Genomic DNA, 16,662 nt, shown 5'->3' on the forward strand with positions numbered 1-16,662 from the left:
CTTGTCCTGGCTCTACACGGGGTGACCCTGATCAGGCAAGTCATATTGAACCCCTGTGAAAACTCAATTTTTTTAAATGTAGGACATACACATCTTAGACTGTAATATTTAGAGTTTAATAAAAAAATACCCCAACATCAAGTGTGACCTGTACACAGCATTGTCAAACTTTTTTTTTAAAATGCTCTCAAGCCCTGCAACCTGGAACTTTCTCAGCAGATATGCAGGCAGACAGACCCTGGCTACAATGGTAAAGACACCTTCCTTCCAAATGGGCTTAGGATAAGGCTACTGGAGAGGCCAGGAGGAAACATCTTGTTGAAGAAGCAGCCTTGCAGCCTGACCACATCTGACTACCCACAGGCCACTTCCGAAAGACTGAAAACTTCCCAGTTCTCTATAAGAGAACTGGAAGCAGGCATCTAGCCACCCCTTCAGTCCTTCATATCCCAGACAAGAGATTCCACTACCCGAGGCAGTAATCACATCCCAAATACCTGCCCTTTCCACCTCTGTGTTGCGGAAAGACTCAAATAGAGCTCCAAGAAAGCAGAAACTTGCTGGTCTGGGTTTTCTGTGTAGCAAAAAAGAGAACCAGAGCGTTCTCTTCAAGTCCAGGGAATGCTTCCCACCAACAACCAGGGGAAGAAAAAGTTGCATCCTCCTCCCAGGCACCCTTCTTTCAGATCGCCTTTCCACAATCCTTTGATTCAGACCTCCTCTGCTGCTCGCCTCCCCCCCAGCTGCTCTGGAGGCAGAGACCCGAATCAGAAAGTGCCAGACAGAGAATTCAGTTCTGTGGCCAAGAAGCTATTTGTTCTTGGGTGAGTTCCACAGTCTTTTTGGGCCATTCTTTCTTCTGCAACATGGAGAACTAGGGGAGAACACTAATGATCGTGTTTACACGAAATGATTTGTGTGGGCAAGTAACGCGGAGTCCAGCCTACTGGGCATGCTCAAGATAGTGCACTCTGCTGTGAGCAAATGGAAGCAACCCCGGGTGACTGTTTCTGAAAGGGTGCTAACTGAAGGTCGAAGATCTTTTCTACTACATCAACGATTTTTATAGACAGCATACAGCCCATCCTTGTGACTGATGCAGATTCTTCTGTCGCTGTTCTTGAAGATCGAAGCAGGAGCAAGGAGTTTAAGTAAGAATCTCAGGCTGGCTTGGAAGCTGACGCAATGGAGATGGCTTACGCACCTGAACTGTGTTGCCACACAGGGAATGAAACCATCTAAGGATCTAAACAAGAACCACCAAAGGCTCAGCACTCGCTACAGTGTTGCTTATGCTACAATGAGGTGTTAAGCCCACTTGTAGATAGGAAATTAAGTCACCCAGGCCCGTGAGAAGTATCAGATCCCTCATATTCATTGAGAGCCTCAATCCTTTCTTTCAACCTCCCTCTTGTTTTCACTCAATTTAGGAGGTAAGAACCAAATAATAGGAAAAGAGACTTTTAAAACAGGGTACAGCCCCTAGTCTTGAGTTCTGTTTTCTAAACTTCGAACCAGTCAATGGCGGAAAACAGGGAAAGGGCTCACTCTGGGTTTCGAACTTGCCACATTTATTTATTTTTTTTTTTTTTGGTTCTTTTTTTTCAGAGCTGGGGACCGAACCCAGGGCCTTGTGCTTCCTAGGTAAGCGCTCTACCACTGAGCTAAATCCCCAGCCCCTTCGAACTTGCCACATTTATAATACCCGCACACCACGGCAAACCTAAGAAGAAGCCCTGGGGTATCTGGGACAGATGAACAGACATGTAGGGATATTCCCAGAAAATTGCAGGGGACATCACTGTCTGGTGGCTTTCCACAGGGGCTCTTTCATCAGTAGGGCCTTCTAATCTACAATGGAAGAAAACGTTGAACTATAACTCAGGACTATAGATCGGCAGGCTACAGGAATGTAGTTTATCATGCTGGTTGGGGACTAGAGAGCTGCTGGCTACAGGAATGTAGTTCACCATGCTGGTTGCTTTCCTTAGAAGTCCACATTCCATAACCTCTGCTCCCACCATCTGAGTGGACCCTCCATTCCTATGCTGAAATCTCAACCCACACTTGAGTGATAGCATTTGGAAATGAGGTCTTAGTGAGGCAGATAGTCCTGAGTGCAGAGCCATCTTGAATGAGACCACTTACCAAGGAGACACTGGCATGTCCTTCTACCAGGTTAAGACAAAGCTAAAAGGCACCAGCTACAGATAAGGTGACTGTCCTCACCAGTTGTCAATGCTGTTGTCACCTAGACCTTGGACCTTAAAAGACTTCAGAATGGTGATTCAAGTGATTTAAACCACCTAATCTGTGTTGGTTTTGTTGCTGCAATCTTTTTTTTTTTCCTCTTCTTTTTTTCGGAGCTGGGGACCGAACCCAGGGCCTTGCGCTTGCTAGGCAAGCGCTCTACCACTGAGCTAAATCCCCAACCCCTTGTTGCTGCAATCTTAATAGACTAAGACAGTCCCTCCGTGTCTTAGATCTTGCCCTTCCCAGTAATCACTTCAGGTCATTTACTGGTGAGTATAAATGAGTTCTTGCCTCGTAATTGCTACAACAAGCCACTTGCACACAGTATTTCTGAGGCATTCTTGAGAAGTACCTTGGCAACAAAGGATATGGCAAATTAGAAGTTTCCTCCCAAATCATTTTTCCCAGCCCCACTACAGATGCTCACAAAGACCTAGAAGTGGTTCTCACTTATAAAAGCGGTCTTCTCTGAGTACCCAAGTACGTTGTTTGATATGAGGCTAGCCTCTGGGACCCAACCAACTGTGGTCTACCTGGGCTGCCCACGTTGCTCCTCAGTGTGGCCAAGCTTCAGGGTGGAGCTCATATACACAGAGAATTACAAGGAGCCCAAGCAAGAAAACGGAATAAAATAGCAGTGTCTCTAAGCACCCAAGAGGGCTTCTGCCACTTGTTGAGTGGCATAAAGGGGCCAATGGACTATCAGGGACTAAGGGGTAGACGACAAGGTCCCTTGTGAGGAGGTCAGTGGCCACAGACAGGGAAGGAGCCAGCTATGTAGCCCATAGTACAGCAAGCAGTATCCTACCAACTCCGAAACAGAAGGAAGTTTAGTTCGGCGTAACCAGGACAGTCAGGCTAGACATACTAAATGGGTACGTGGGCTACACTTCGCCCATTCGTTCTAAAGTCCACTCTAGGTCCTTAGAGAGAAAGAGAAAAAACATCCTGTATCTCCATTATTAAATCACGTGTTCTGTCCAAATCTCTTATTGTATGACACCGCCACATAGTCAGTGCTTTAATGCCAGGCGGTCTGTGCTGATGCTCTCACTTATTCTGAGAAGTCCAGTATTTGCAGGTCATGCGGTGCTGTTTTCCATGCTCTTGCCCTAATGGCAATCTTAGTCTGATATCCATGCCTCAGGATGGGGAGACAACTACAGATCTGACTTCAAAATATCTTTTAAAGAATTATTTTATTTTTAATTCTGTGTGAGGGAGGGAGTGTGTAGGTGTGTGCACATGAATGCAGGTGACCTTCGAGACCAGAGGAGGGCATCAGGTTCCCTAGAGCTAGGGTTAGAGGTGATCCTGAGCCACTCAACGTGTGCACTGGGAACTGAACTCCCGTCCTCTACTAGAACGGTATCTGCTCTTGAGTTCATAAATATTCAGAAATGATCTTTTAAAGTTCCAAACAAGGTTTTAACAGCTCTCTTGGGTCGGAGATGATACTGTTACAAACTGCTTGTTCTTTCTTTGTTGTTTTTGTTTCATTTTGGTTTTTTGTTTTGTTTTTTTGTTTGAAGCAGGGTTTCTTTGTGTGGCTCTGGCTGTGCTGAAACTACCTCTGTAGACCAGGCTGGCCTTGAATTCACAGAGACCCACCTGCCTCTGCCTCCAAATGCTGGGATTAAAGGCACACAGCTCCACCACGCTTATTTTTACATATGTGTTCTTTTTTTTTTTTTTTTTTTTTTGGTTCTTTTTTTCGGAGCTGGGGACCGAACCCAGGGCCTTGCGCTTCCTAGGTAAGCGCTCTACCACTGAGCTAAATCCCCAGCCCCTACATATGTGTTCTTAAGAAGACAAAATAGCATCATGTTTTGACAGTGTCACAAGGAAAGAGTCCCAGCTGACATACTTTCTTTACATACTTTTCTCTAGGCCACCTGGGCAGGCAACCTCCCCCATTTCCATGTCTCCATCCCCAACATCCTTCCATCTGCTTCCTAGATCTTCTTGTCTTGATGGTTCATTTAACTGTACTCTATAGAAAATACTTGCTTTCCTTGGTATCCCTGAAAGTGAAAGGGAGAGGGAGGGAGGGAGGGGGGGAGGGAGGGAGGGAGGGGGGAGGGACAATGGAAGCTGGGGCTGGAGAGGTGGCTCATTGGTAAAGAGCCCTCCCTGCCCTTGTAGAAGGTCCTGGTTCAGTTCTCAACACCCACATGGTGGCTCAACGACCATCTCTAACTCCAGTTCTAGGGGATCCAGTGCCCTCTTCTGGCCTCCATGGGAATATATTTATATGGGGGCACTCATATACATACATAAAATAAAAGCAAATCTTCTTTAAAAAGAAATAGTAGGTACAAAAATATAATAAAGACAATTCACAAGAATTTTTTCTTCACATTTGCAAAGGGCTCACCTATACATGTAAAATGCATATTTGTATCTATTTACATATTTGCATTGAGGGGTAAGTATGTACCATCTACATTCGGGTTAAAACCAGACTCAGGGGCAGAGATCAAGGGAGCAGCCTCAAATGCACTAGTAAGGCATTGAGTGGGGGGGCTTTGCCAACAAGGTCTTTTTCCTTCCAGAGACTTCCGGGCCCCTGGCTGCTGTAGGACAAGCCCCCCAAGAAACAGTGACTCCCCACAATCTACAGCTGCCAAAATTGTTGCCCTAGTCTCACAGAACTGCCCTGGGCACAAACTGACCAGCAATGGCCTTTCGAGGAAGCGAAGATGCTTGTGATAAATTCTCTTCCAGACAGTTGGACATCTGCTCTCCTTAGAGGGACGACTTCTATGGTAGAAGCATCTACTGTCTACTTGCTGCCCTGAGGACTGCTGTCAGAATAAAACCCACAGGGGCAGTTAAGGCTTTGTGTGAGAGAATATGGATTCTAGAAGCTTCCTTGAGACGTATGAATGTTCTCAGGGGGAGAGGAGGAGGGATACTTTGTACCTGCTAGCGATTCCTTTCAAACTTGCTCCCTTCTGTTCCCTGAGGCCTCCCTGTTATTATGATTTTTTAGTCATTTATTTTTGTGTTTCACTTAAACCTCTTGTTCGTCGTTGATGTGCAGACTTTGGGTCTGGTTAATTTTAGTCCATGATGTTCTTTATTCCCAGGTTTTTTTTTTATAATAAAGTTTATTTTAAAAATCAACTTTGCGTGGGCAGGAGAGATGGTGAAATGCTTTAAAAGCAGTTGTCCTTCATGCAGAAGACACAGGTTCGTTTACCAGAACCCATTTAATGGCTCACAACCGTCCATAACGCCAGTTCCAGGGGAATCCAAAGTCTTCTGGCCTCCAGGGCACTGCATGCATGAGGTACCCAGCCATACATGCACACAAAAACCGACTTTGAAATGACTTCTTTTTCTTATTTCTTCTGATTTCTCAGCAACATTTGCTTTAGGAAAAAAAATTTTTTTAAAGGTGAAGCAAATATACAAAACAGAGAAGAAAACCATCAATCAGCCCCAAGCAAAATTAACCTTTTGGCCTTTTTCCTTCCGGTTATTTCCTGTGTGCGTTTCTTCAGCTTTCCATGGGTAAGATTACAGTTTGTACACAGTGCTGCATTTCCCCTCCCCCCACCCCCCACCCCCGCCCCGTTCAGTCTTTCTGGAGTGAGCCTGAAAGCAGATTTTTTTTTCATCCCCTTTAGCCTTTATTTGATGCAAGGTAATGTCTTCAGGCAAAGCGCTGGTGGCGATCAGCTGATCTTCGGCCACAGGAGAGAGGACTCTGTAGTGGGGCTGTCCGACTTTGAAGCCTGACTCTGCCGTGTAACCTTGAGAAAAGCTGACTTGCCCTCTTCTGGGTCTTTTTCCTTGCTATAAGATGAGGGTTGTAGATCTCACTTCTTGAGGTTGTTCTAAAGACTAAGTGAGTGGATTGTAAGAGCTTACAGCAATGGCTGACACCGGAAGCGTCAAGCCGATGGAGTGACGTCTACTAGAGCATCCTTCTAGATGGCCTCTCCTACAGAGGGACAGCAAGGTTGTTTCCAAAATTGCAGCCATTCTAAATGATCTGTAGCAAGTCACTTGCTATATGCATGAGGGGAAGAAAGATGAATTTGTATCTTATTGGGAAATGACCAGACATCAAGAAGATATGCTATTCATAATTGATTTAAAAGCATAGAGTAAGTGTGGCAGGAGAACTCTTTCTGTGGGACAGGATATCATGTAACCCAGCCTGGCCTCAAACTTACTATGTAACCAAGCCTCACCTTGAACTCCTGATCTTCCTGACTCCGCTCCCAAGTCTGGGATTATAAAGCTAAACTGACACACCCCACTCAAAACTTCACTTCTTGACAGGGCAGTGTTTATCGCAGTTGATATTTACTGACCTCAGTGGGCCCAGAAAGCATCTAGGCTAAGGGACGCAAAGACAAATGGGAAAAGAAGCTTCTGTAGGTTTACAAAAACGTTACCATTATTGCCTCTGGGAGGACATTTTTGTGTAGAAGTTATGTCTGGTTCTTCCTCCCATCCCCATGCTTGCAGAAATAAGACTCAGATTCAAAATATATTTACAAATACCTTGGCTAGGCTCTCCTCTGACTAGATCATAACTTAACCCATTTATTCTCATCCACATCCTGTCATGTGGCTGGTTACCTGTGCTCAGGTACTAAGCATCTGTCTCCTCGCATCTTCCCAGGTGATCTCCCAAGCCTCGGGCTATCACAGAATCCTTTCTGTCTACAGAATGTCTAGACAGACGCCGTCTATCCTACCCTTTCCTATAGGCCATAGGTTTTGGGTTTTTTTTTTTTTTATTGACCAATGGTGCATCCATACAATACATAAGATATTCTCTCTACATTTTTGCTTGTTTGTTTTTCTTTTTTCTTTTTTCTTTTTTTTTCGGAGATGGGGACCGAACCCAGGGCCTTGAGCTTGCTAGGCAAGTGCTCTACCACTGAGCTAAATCCCCACCCCCCTCTACATTTTTGTAATGAGATATTTCTGCATGTCACCCAGGTGAACAGAGACCACAAAAATGTCCAAGGGTGACCAACCAATACAGCAGGGAGTACAAGTGACGTTGATTCTTCTTCACACTCTCCTCTGGGAACCTTGATCAGCAAACACTTGAGAGGACTGATGTGAACAGAAGTACAGCATGTGTAAAGCACACGTACGACCATGTGCTTTACGATGAGCACTGTAAACCTAACAGCTGCCGTATGCATGCCAGGCACTGCGCTAAGCCCTTTGCAAACACCACCGGCCGGATCCTTACCAGATGAGTGTTACCAACTGGATTGTTTATGCTTTACAGCTAAGGGAGCAGGGAGGTCAGCAGCAGCATTGGGAGCACACACAAGTGTCGAAGTTGGATTTGTAACCAAGACATCAGACTGATTTCAGTGAGCCGATGGCAAGAGGTGAATTCCGAGAGTCTCGCCAATCACTGCTTATCCCCACGAACTTTATACATCTCTCTGAAAAGAAGAAAAGAGCTTAGTTTTACAAAATCCACACCTTACACAGTGTGAGTGAAGGGGAAAATATACAAAATTGTACAACCAGCTCTCATGACCCACCCTGCAGATCACGGTCAAGACATTTTTATTCTGGTGATCAATTTTCTACTTAATGAAATATGGGCAGGTCGACCGTTAAATCCAAGCATGACTGACCAGCAAAAACTGCATTCCTTTCCTCCTCCAGATCAGTGGTGTGTGCAGCTGGTGAGCTCTCCTGTGAGAAGCTGACTGGGTCAGCGAAGGTCACCTCCAGAGTTTCTGACTCCTCTCAGAGAAGATCCTCCACACTGTGAAGAGTCAGTCACCACACCTAAGGACAGCAGAGCTCTGTCAACAGGAGAGTTCTGTTCCCACTGCTGTCCTTGAGGGAGGGACCCTTGGCAGAGGGCGTATAAACTTCACGCTATGCAGACAGACACACAGCTAAAGCTTCAACCACATTCTTTTTATTTGTTACCCGAAATTAACCAGGCACAAATAGCAGAACAATAACCCTTATTTTTTGTATTTGTGTGTGTGTGTGTGTGTGTGTGTGTGTGTGTGTGTGTGGTATGTGTGTGTGTGTATGGTATGTGTGTGTGGTGTGTGTGTGGTAAGTGTGTGTGTATGTGTGTGTGGTGTGTGTGTATGTGTGTGTGTATGTGGTGTGTGTGTGTATGCTCTGTGTATGTGGTGAGTATGTGTGGTGTGTGTGTGTGTGTGTGTGGTACTGTGTGTGGTATGTGTGTGTGGTGTGTGTGTGTATGTGTGTGTGGTGTGTGTGTATGTGTGTGTGTGTATGTGGTGTGTATGTGTGGTGTGTGTGTGTATGTGTGTGTGGTGTGTGTGTATGTGTGTTTGTGTATGGTGTATGTATGTGGTGTGTATGTGTGTGTGTGTGTGTATGGTATGTGTGTGTGGTGTATGTGGTGTGTATGTGTGAGTGTGTGTGTGTGTATGGTGCGTGTATGTGGTAGGTATGTATGGTGTGTGTGTGTGTGTGTGTGTGTGTGTGTGTGTGTGTGTGTGATGTGTGCTGTTTGTGTGCACACATCTGTGCTATGGCATGTGTGGGAAGTCAGAAGACAACTTCCCAGTGTTGGTTTTTTTCCTTCCACTTGGATTCCAGGAATTGAACTCAGATCATCGGACTTTCTTGGGCAGCAAATGCTTTTACTTACTGAACCATCTCAAAAAATCCAATAAATTATAGAAAATTTATTTAAAAAGACATATTTCTGCATCACTGGGATTTCCCCCTAAAGTTTCCATGCTCCCTGGGATGCTATCTGTTTTCTAGCCTATCTTTGATTAGGTCATAATGCAAACCTTTGACAGCTTCTAATTAGAGCCTCACAAGTTACAGTCATGGTGTCCTCTGGCAGGGGCTGATGAGGGTTCCACAATTTGAATTAATTCACAACCAGCCTAGCTAAAGTCTAACTGTGGGATAATCAGATATGCATTTGGAAATCTCTGGCCACATTCAGTGCCGGAAACAGCCCATACATCATGCGACACTACCCATTTATAGCCTCGCTTGGTGATGTCATAAGACATTCAACTGTCCAGTTCAATTAGCAAGCAGACCATACATAATGATAACAGCAACCTGATAGGCTTGAAAAAACCACAGGTCATGACCTGAAGGCCTCGAAATGACTCTATCTGAAAGGCAAAGACTTCCAATCATGACCACAGACGCCGAAGATTTGTGGTGCTTGTGTTTGGAAGATGGGGGTGCAGACACATGTATTAAATATACACAGCGATCCTTAAAGGCCTACATCAAATCTGTGTGGGATCCCAGTAGGTGACTGTCATCCAAGAAATCAGGACATACCATCTGTCCAACACCTTCAGTCAGCTCCTCAGTGCGATGCTTTTCAGACTCTGAGGAAAGAGGGATACTGAAATCTTTGCCTTGCTCAAAATAGATGCAGCAGCCACAAAGCCATAACCAGAGTGAGCTACTGAACAGGGAATTGATTATGGAATCTGAGCTCATCCATGCTTGGCTAAAGAGACGTGGACACCTGCTTTGATGCTTGCTATCCCGCTGAAAGATTTCCAAATCACTTCTACCTACGTCTTCCCACCTCTCCAAATCACACGGATAATCTAAGGTTGGAAGACTACGATAGCCCTACCAAAAGTCACCTAGGTAACAAACAGCAGAGTTTAGCCAAGTATCCATATCTTCTGACCCTGCTTTAGATATTAATAAGAAACCAGAGGGCAGCTCAGTTAAATATCTATAGAGTTCAAGGTGAGAAACACCAGAAACTGCCGCAGCTCTTCCAGAAAGAGACCTCCAAGAGAAAAGGAAAACCTGCTCGTAGCTCTCTCGCTTGTCTTGGTGTCTAGGGAGCATGAGGAATACTTTTCAACCTGGCTCTCCACAATGATGGGGAATGAGTATAACATGATAGCAGGAGATGGCAGGGCAGGAGAGGAAAGGCCAGAGGAGGCTCACTGCTGTTAGAAAAGGGAAGCTACTCACTCCTCTGAGGAACTCCTGTGCAGACGGACCCACGGCAGCCCTTTCCCCTCACCCTGTGGTGAGGTAGTTTACGGCTTTGTGGTTCTCATTAGCTGGGATAAAAGTTTTCCATTGTTGGTTCCTGAAGGGAAATAGAGCACAGTAAAGTTAGAAGCCGGGTACTCCAGAACGGTCTGAGTGGCGACAATGACTTCCTCAAATTACTAAACCAACAACTGAACTATGAGTCATGGGAAATTAGATAGCTAATGCCTAAGGAATTAGAATAATGGGCCAAAGGCTCGTCTCTAGTGCAGTGGCAGATCTAAGGACTGAATTAGGAGCCGTGTGACTTCAACGCCATGCTTCAGGTTTTCCTCGAATCCTCATAAGCAAAGTGAATGGGTCTTGGTCTTCTGAATGACCTTACGCTTCCTCAACCCACTGACATCCCTCATCTGGCTTTGCTGTCACGAATACAACTGGTTCACGGAGGCCTCCTTCAACTCAGCTGTCCTGGGAAACTTAAAGTGGACAACCCTTCTTTCCCTCTCAAGAGTCTTAAGCATTGCAGAATTTCCCTAGGTCACGCCTTTGGTGTTTCTTTACGTTATTCACACAAGGCTCAGGGAAGACTGCTAAAGAGGAGGAAGAAGGAAAATAAGAGTCAGAGGGGGTGGAGGACACTAAAGAAGCAAGGCCTTCCAGACACAGCAGGACAGTGCACAGAACTCACAGAGACGGGGGCAGCATGCACAGGGCCTGCGCCAGTCCTAACCAAAGCTATCTCCAGTTGATAATCACTTGCAAATGAAGGTGTGGTTTTCCCCCAAAGAAGCTCTTTGGGGGAAGAAACTATTTTTGAGAGTAGGGCTGCTGCAAGCCCAGAAGGTAGACGTGAAGCAGAAAACACACTCAATGGCAACTTTGATGGTTCCCTGTATCTTTTTATTTATTTTATTTTCTCCCTTTTTTTTTACACTGCAGATCCCTTGTGTGTGTGTGTGTGTGTGTGTGTGTGTGTGTGTGTGTGTGTGTGTGTTTCTGGTTTTGTGTTTTCATGGGATTCCATAGTGTGTGAGTGAGTCTCTACATCTCTGTTTCTTGCGCCTTTTCTTGGGATCGTTTCCTTCTGTTTGTTTTGTCCTATCTGGATTTATTTTTGTTTTATCTTAATAATATATTCTAATGCTATCCTCCAGAAACGTGTTTGTTTTCTACTGAGAGGCAGAAAGGGATTGGATCCAGATAGGAGGTAAGGTACATTCGAAAGACATAGCATGGTAATGGTTTCCTGACTTTTAACTCTGAAATCACAGACACGACTAAGACCAGTGAAGTGATGATTAGACTACTGAATGAGAATGGGCCTATCAACACTCCATGATGAATTGGGGGAGGGGGGAAGTGTCATTTTTTTCAGTAATGCAGCCACTAGCTAGTGGCCGTTTCTCTAGTAAATAAGCTCCATTAACCATGCTCCTGCTAGCAACCCTAATCAAAGTCAGTAGGTCACAAAACAAAAACCAAAGACATGAACATAGGAGATGAACTAGATGGGAAGAAATGGGTATTCCAAGGAAGTGGGTGGAGAAAAAAGAGGGTAGTGTGGGACTGGAGAGATGGGCTCTTTGGACCACTTGCTATTCTTCTAGAGGACCGGAGATCAATTCCCAGCATCCACTTGGTAGTTCATGCCATCTGTAACTGAGCTCTAGGGGACCCCATACTCTCTTCTGACCTACATAGGCAGCAGGCACATACATGGTTCACAGACATACGTGTGAGCAAATCACTCTTACACAAAGGAAGAAAGGAAAGAAGGAAGAAAGAGATGAAAGAAAGAAAGGATAAAGGGAGGAAGGAAGAAAAGAAAAAGAGGGATAATGGAAGTGGATATGATCAAAATATATTATACACATGTATGGAGTTGTCCAGAAATGCATTTTTAAAGCTAAGTAACTGGATTGCAGAAGTAGCTGAGCAGTTTCGAGTATATACTGCTCTTGTAGAGGACTGGAGTTCAATTCCCGGCACACATATCAGCAGGTTATAACTGTCTATAACTCCAGTTCCGTGTGAATGTAAGGCCCTCTTCTGGCCTTTGAAGACAATACATTCATGGCACCCCTCTCCCTCAGACAGACAGACACACACACACACACACACACATACACACACACACACAATTTTAAAATAAAAATAAATATCTTTGTTAAAGCTAAGGTCATACTGGGAGATCATTCCTTTTGTAGAATGTCAAAGATAATCTTGCTTCCCTTGTAATGAGGCTGACCCTAGAGTGATCAATAAATGGCCCTGTGTTTCACAGTTACTGACTAAGCAAAGCCTGGGCTCCACAGTCCAGATCTCTTTCTGCTGCCTTCTAGAAACTTGCTAATGTCCTTGCTGAGTAACACCTATGAACTAGTTGCATGCTTCTTGGAGACTAAGAAGACAAAGGCTAAAGTTAAGACTTACAAAAGGTCATCAAACAGGAAAACAAAATTGCTTCCAGACAGCCACAAAGGTGCTTCATAACTCAGAGCTAAGTGGGAATAGTAACACAAGAACTTAGTGGGCATATCAGACTGTAAGCAACTTCTGAGAGATGAGAAGTCTTCAGCCAAGAGTCTATTGACATTGGAACACACCTTACTTGATAAACATGTTTGTCTCTGAGAAGATCAGAGGATACATAAACCAGAAACATCAGTTTCTGGATGTGATTCATTAAAGCAATCAAAAGACACTGTAACCAGGTGTGTGAGGCTTCTGCTGTTCAAAACTCTTTTGATACATAAAAGTACACTCTAAGAAATCATAAGGGGCATAGTGCAGCAAGGATGAAACTTGGTAACAGCCCTTTGCTCTCATTATCAAGTGTTACACAGTTTGCACAGTTGTATCTGCTATGCACAACTGTATCTGCTATGCACAATTGTGTCTGCTATGATTGGACACAATTAACAATGCAACGACATGAGATAGAAGTGGAGACTGAAGTTCCACAGTCATCATGGCTAGAAGTCATGTGCACTGCAGGTAGACATGGTGCTGGAGACGCTAAGAGTTCTACATCTTGATTGAAAGACAGCAGGATAATGTCCCACTGGCAGAGTTTGAGCATAGGAGACCTCAAAGCCTGACTACCCAGTGACATATTTCTTCCAACAAAGCCACACTTTCTAATGGTGCCATTCTCTATGGGTCAAGCATTAAAACACATGAATCCATGGAGTCGTACTTATTCAACCCCCCACATTCCACTTCTTGGCCCTGATAGATTTGTAGCCACAATATAATGCAAACTGTATTTAGTCCAACTTCAAAAGTCCCCATAGTCTATCACAGTCTCTACAATGTTCTAAAGTTCAGAGTTCAAAGTCTCTTCTGATGTGCATGCATTCTCTTCACTGTAACCCCCTATAAAATTAAAATTAAAAAAGATGACATACTTCCAATATATAATGGCAAAAGATATACATTATCATTTCAAACTATAGGAAAAACAAACACAGTGAGGAAATACTCAACCAAAGCAAGACCAAAAACCAAACTCCAAATTCTGGATCTCCATGTCTGATGTCAAAATGTTCTTCAGACTTCCAACTCCTTTCAGCTTTGTTGACTGAAACACACTTCTTTCTCTTGAGCTGTTTCCACTCCCTGTTAGCAGCTTTCCTTGACAGATATCCCACAGCTCTGGCATCTCTAACCTCTTGGGGTCTCCGAGGAAATCCAGATTTCACCTTCACAGCTTCACTCAATGGCCCCTCTGAGCCTCCTGCCACCCAACTGACCTCAGTGACTTTCCTTAGTCATAAAGGGAGATTTCATAACTCAATCCAATAATTTAGAGTCAAGAGTTCTTGACTCTAAACCCGGAATCACTTGGCCAAAGCTTCCAAGTCCTGCTGCTTGCTGGGGCTAGAACATGCCCCTCTTGTTCAATTACATCTTCACCAGCTTCCTGTTTCCAGTGGTTTACTTCACTGCATAAGCTTGGCAATTGCTGAATTTGCTATGTAGAACAGGCTGACCTTGAGCTCAGAAGTCTGTATGCTTTTGTTACCTGAGTGCGGGGATTAAAGGTGTGCACACCTGGACCTAAGCTTTTCTTTAATTCTGTTTCCAAAAGAAGCTTAGCTGGGTGAGTTCTTTCCCTGAGGTCACCATTCTCTTAATTTCAGTTAATATCTTTAATCTGTTTATCTCCTTGAACACAGGATTTATTTCTATTCTACTTCCTGATGCCGCTTTAACCCTCAAACCATACATTTTGTATTTATCATTTCTCAGCTTGCTATGTTTCATCAAAACACTCTTAGTAAGAGTGAACCACAGGACAGAGCCTGTAATAGACTGTTTTGAAATCTCCTTTGCCAATGCAATTAATCTAAATTTTTTTCATCTTAGCCTCAGGCTGACTATTTGGACAAGGGCAAAAAAATACAGTCTTCGCCAAAATACCACAAGAATGATCACTAGGCAACATACTAAAATTTCTCCTCTGAAACTTCTGAGCTGGGCCCAACAGTTCAAATCAGCCTCATCACTACTGTCTTCCATGCTCCTACTAGAATGGCCCAAGCCCCACTTAAAGCTTTAACCTGCTTTTTAAATTCACAGTCCCAAAGTCCATATTCCTCCAAAGAAAAACATAGTAGGACCTGTCATAGAAATACCCCACTCCTAGTACCAACTTATGTCTTAGTTGAAGTTTTATTGCTGTGAAAGGACACCATGACCAAGACAACTCTTATAAAGACAACATTTAATTAGGGTTGGCTTACAGTTTCAGAGGTTCAGTCCATTATTAGCATGGCAGCAGGCAGGCAGACATGGTGCTGGAGGAGCCAAGAGTTCTACATCTTGATCTACAGGCAGCAAAAGGAGACTGTGTGCCACACTGGGTGTAGCTTGAGCACAGGAGACCTCAAAGCCCAACTCCACAATCCCTCCAAGAAGTACACACCTACTCCAGCAGGGCCACACCTCCTAACAGTGCCACTCCCTATGGGCCACACATTCAAATACATGAATGTGTGGGGGCCAAACCTATTCAAACCACCACAAAATGTAACACTGGACATTTTTTTTTGCAAAGAATTTGATCATTCAAGCAACGTGATGGATAGGACACAAGTTAACTTACCTGATCCTGTCAGTAACACCAGAAAGCAGTAGGTTACCAGGCTCGTGCTATGATAAAGGGAAGAAAATACAATGCCGTTAACTAACTCACTTGTGTGTATTCACAGCCCCATGACCCTCTTCCCCTCTTCCCCATCTTCATGAGCATGTGAAGAAGCCAGGGTGATATGGCACATGTGGTGGGCAGGAAGCTTAGCAAATTGAAACGTGTGTACCCACGCCCATTTCCAAGGCACTTGGCTTCTATTTCTTCCAGTAAACTGTGTGCATTCAAACCAAGTGCCTCTGTGTGTCAACATAACAACTTGGCCCAGGCCATCAGAGAGTTAAAGTCTGTGTCCCACACCCCTCCCCCCACCCAGGGCGAGGAAATACTCATTTTTAAGTTCACCAACCCCTTGAATTTCACTTTTCGATTATCATTTATGTTTAGACAACAGAATCCAAAACCGGTTTTACGTTTTAAATTTTGTTGGTTTTTTTTTTGTTTTGTTTTGTTTTGTTTTGTTTTTTTCTAGGCATGGTTTTTCTGTGTAGCATCCTAGAACTCGCTGTCCTAGAACTCACTTTGTACACCAGGCTGCCCTCGAATTCACAGAGATCCACCTGCCTCTGCCTCCGGAGGGCTGAGGTTAAAGGCGTGGGCTGCTGCCAGCATCACCCAGCTTAGGTTTTAAATTTTAATATAAATGTGTTTTTATCCATGTATTGTTCTAACATGCAAATTTATTTATTTATTTTTTTAAAAAAATCCTCTCTTTTCAGAATGTGCTTCTCAGAGCACAGCAGTATGTCCTGAAACAAATATTGCTGCCCCCTAGAAGGGAGAGCACTCTACTGTTGGCCCTCACAGTCCCTCAGCCTCTCTCTACTCTTCTTGCTTCTTCCGAGACTAGGTGGACTGGGGCAGGGGGAGGTGGTTGCTGGGAAGAACAGAGTGGGTTTAGCCACATCTCAGTAGAGCCCAGAAAGCTGGCCGCTCTCTTTAGAAGAGGCAGTGCTGTGCCTGCTGCTTCATTTGCTGGCCCTGCTGGCAAAAACAACAGGGGGAAAGCCTCTCATCCTCTCAAGAGCTGTAGTGAGACGAAGCAGGAGAGGTGAGCCACCTGGGCTGTGAGAGAAGCTTAAGGGGACACAGCAAAGGTAGAGCTTAAGTAGGTTGACCTGGTTCCAAGTCGTATGACTATCTTCAGAGGGCTTTGTACAGGGGAATTATATATCCAGGTTTCGGGTGGGAGGCAAAAGGTATTCAAGGACCAGAAAATACCCGAGGAGAGAAACGGTAAGATCCTCTGTCAGGTATGCTAGAAAGTAACG

At 44.4% G+C, this 16,662-nt stretch overlaps 2 long non-coding RNA genes across 2 annotated transcripts; one reads left to right on the forward strand and one right to left on the reverse strand.

Annotated features, from left to right (window-relative positions):
- The first annotated feature begins 49 nt into the window (after positions 1-49).
- St6gal1l (ST6 beta-galactoside alpha-2,6-sialyltransferase 1 like) lies at positions 50-5,382 on the forward strand. The gene is made up of 3 exons (XR_010056331.1): positions 50-1,433; positions 1,609-1,644; positions 4,809-5,382. It is a non-coding gene; the product is annotated as an ST6 beta-galactoside alpha-2,6-sialyltransferase 1 like (long non-coding RNA).
- A 1,677-nt stretch (positions 5,383-7,059) lies between these two features.
- LOC120095690 (uncharacterized) lies at positions 7,060-13,969 on the reverse strand. The gene is made up of 3 exons (XR_010056330.1): positions 10,210-13,969; positions 7,881-8,037; positions 7,060-7,682 (listed from the first exon to the last, which is right to left on the reverse strand). It is a non-coding gene; the product is annotated as an uncharacterized LOC120095690 (long non-coding RNA).
- Between the last annotated feature and the right edge of the window lie 2,693 nt (positions 13,970-16,662).

Source organism: Rattus norvegicus, chromosome 11 (genome assembly GCF_036323735.1).
Source record: "Rattus norvegicus strain BN/NHsdMcwi chromosome 11, GRCr8, whole genome shotgun sequence".
In the NCBI taxonomy this organism is placed as follows: domain Eukaryota; kingdom Metazoa; phylum Chordata; class Mammalia; order Rodentia; family Muridae; genus Rattus; species Rattus norvegicus.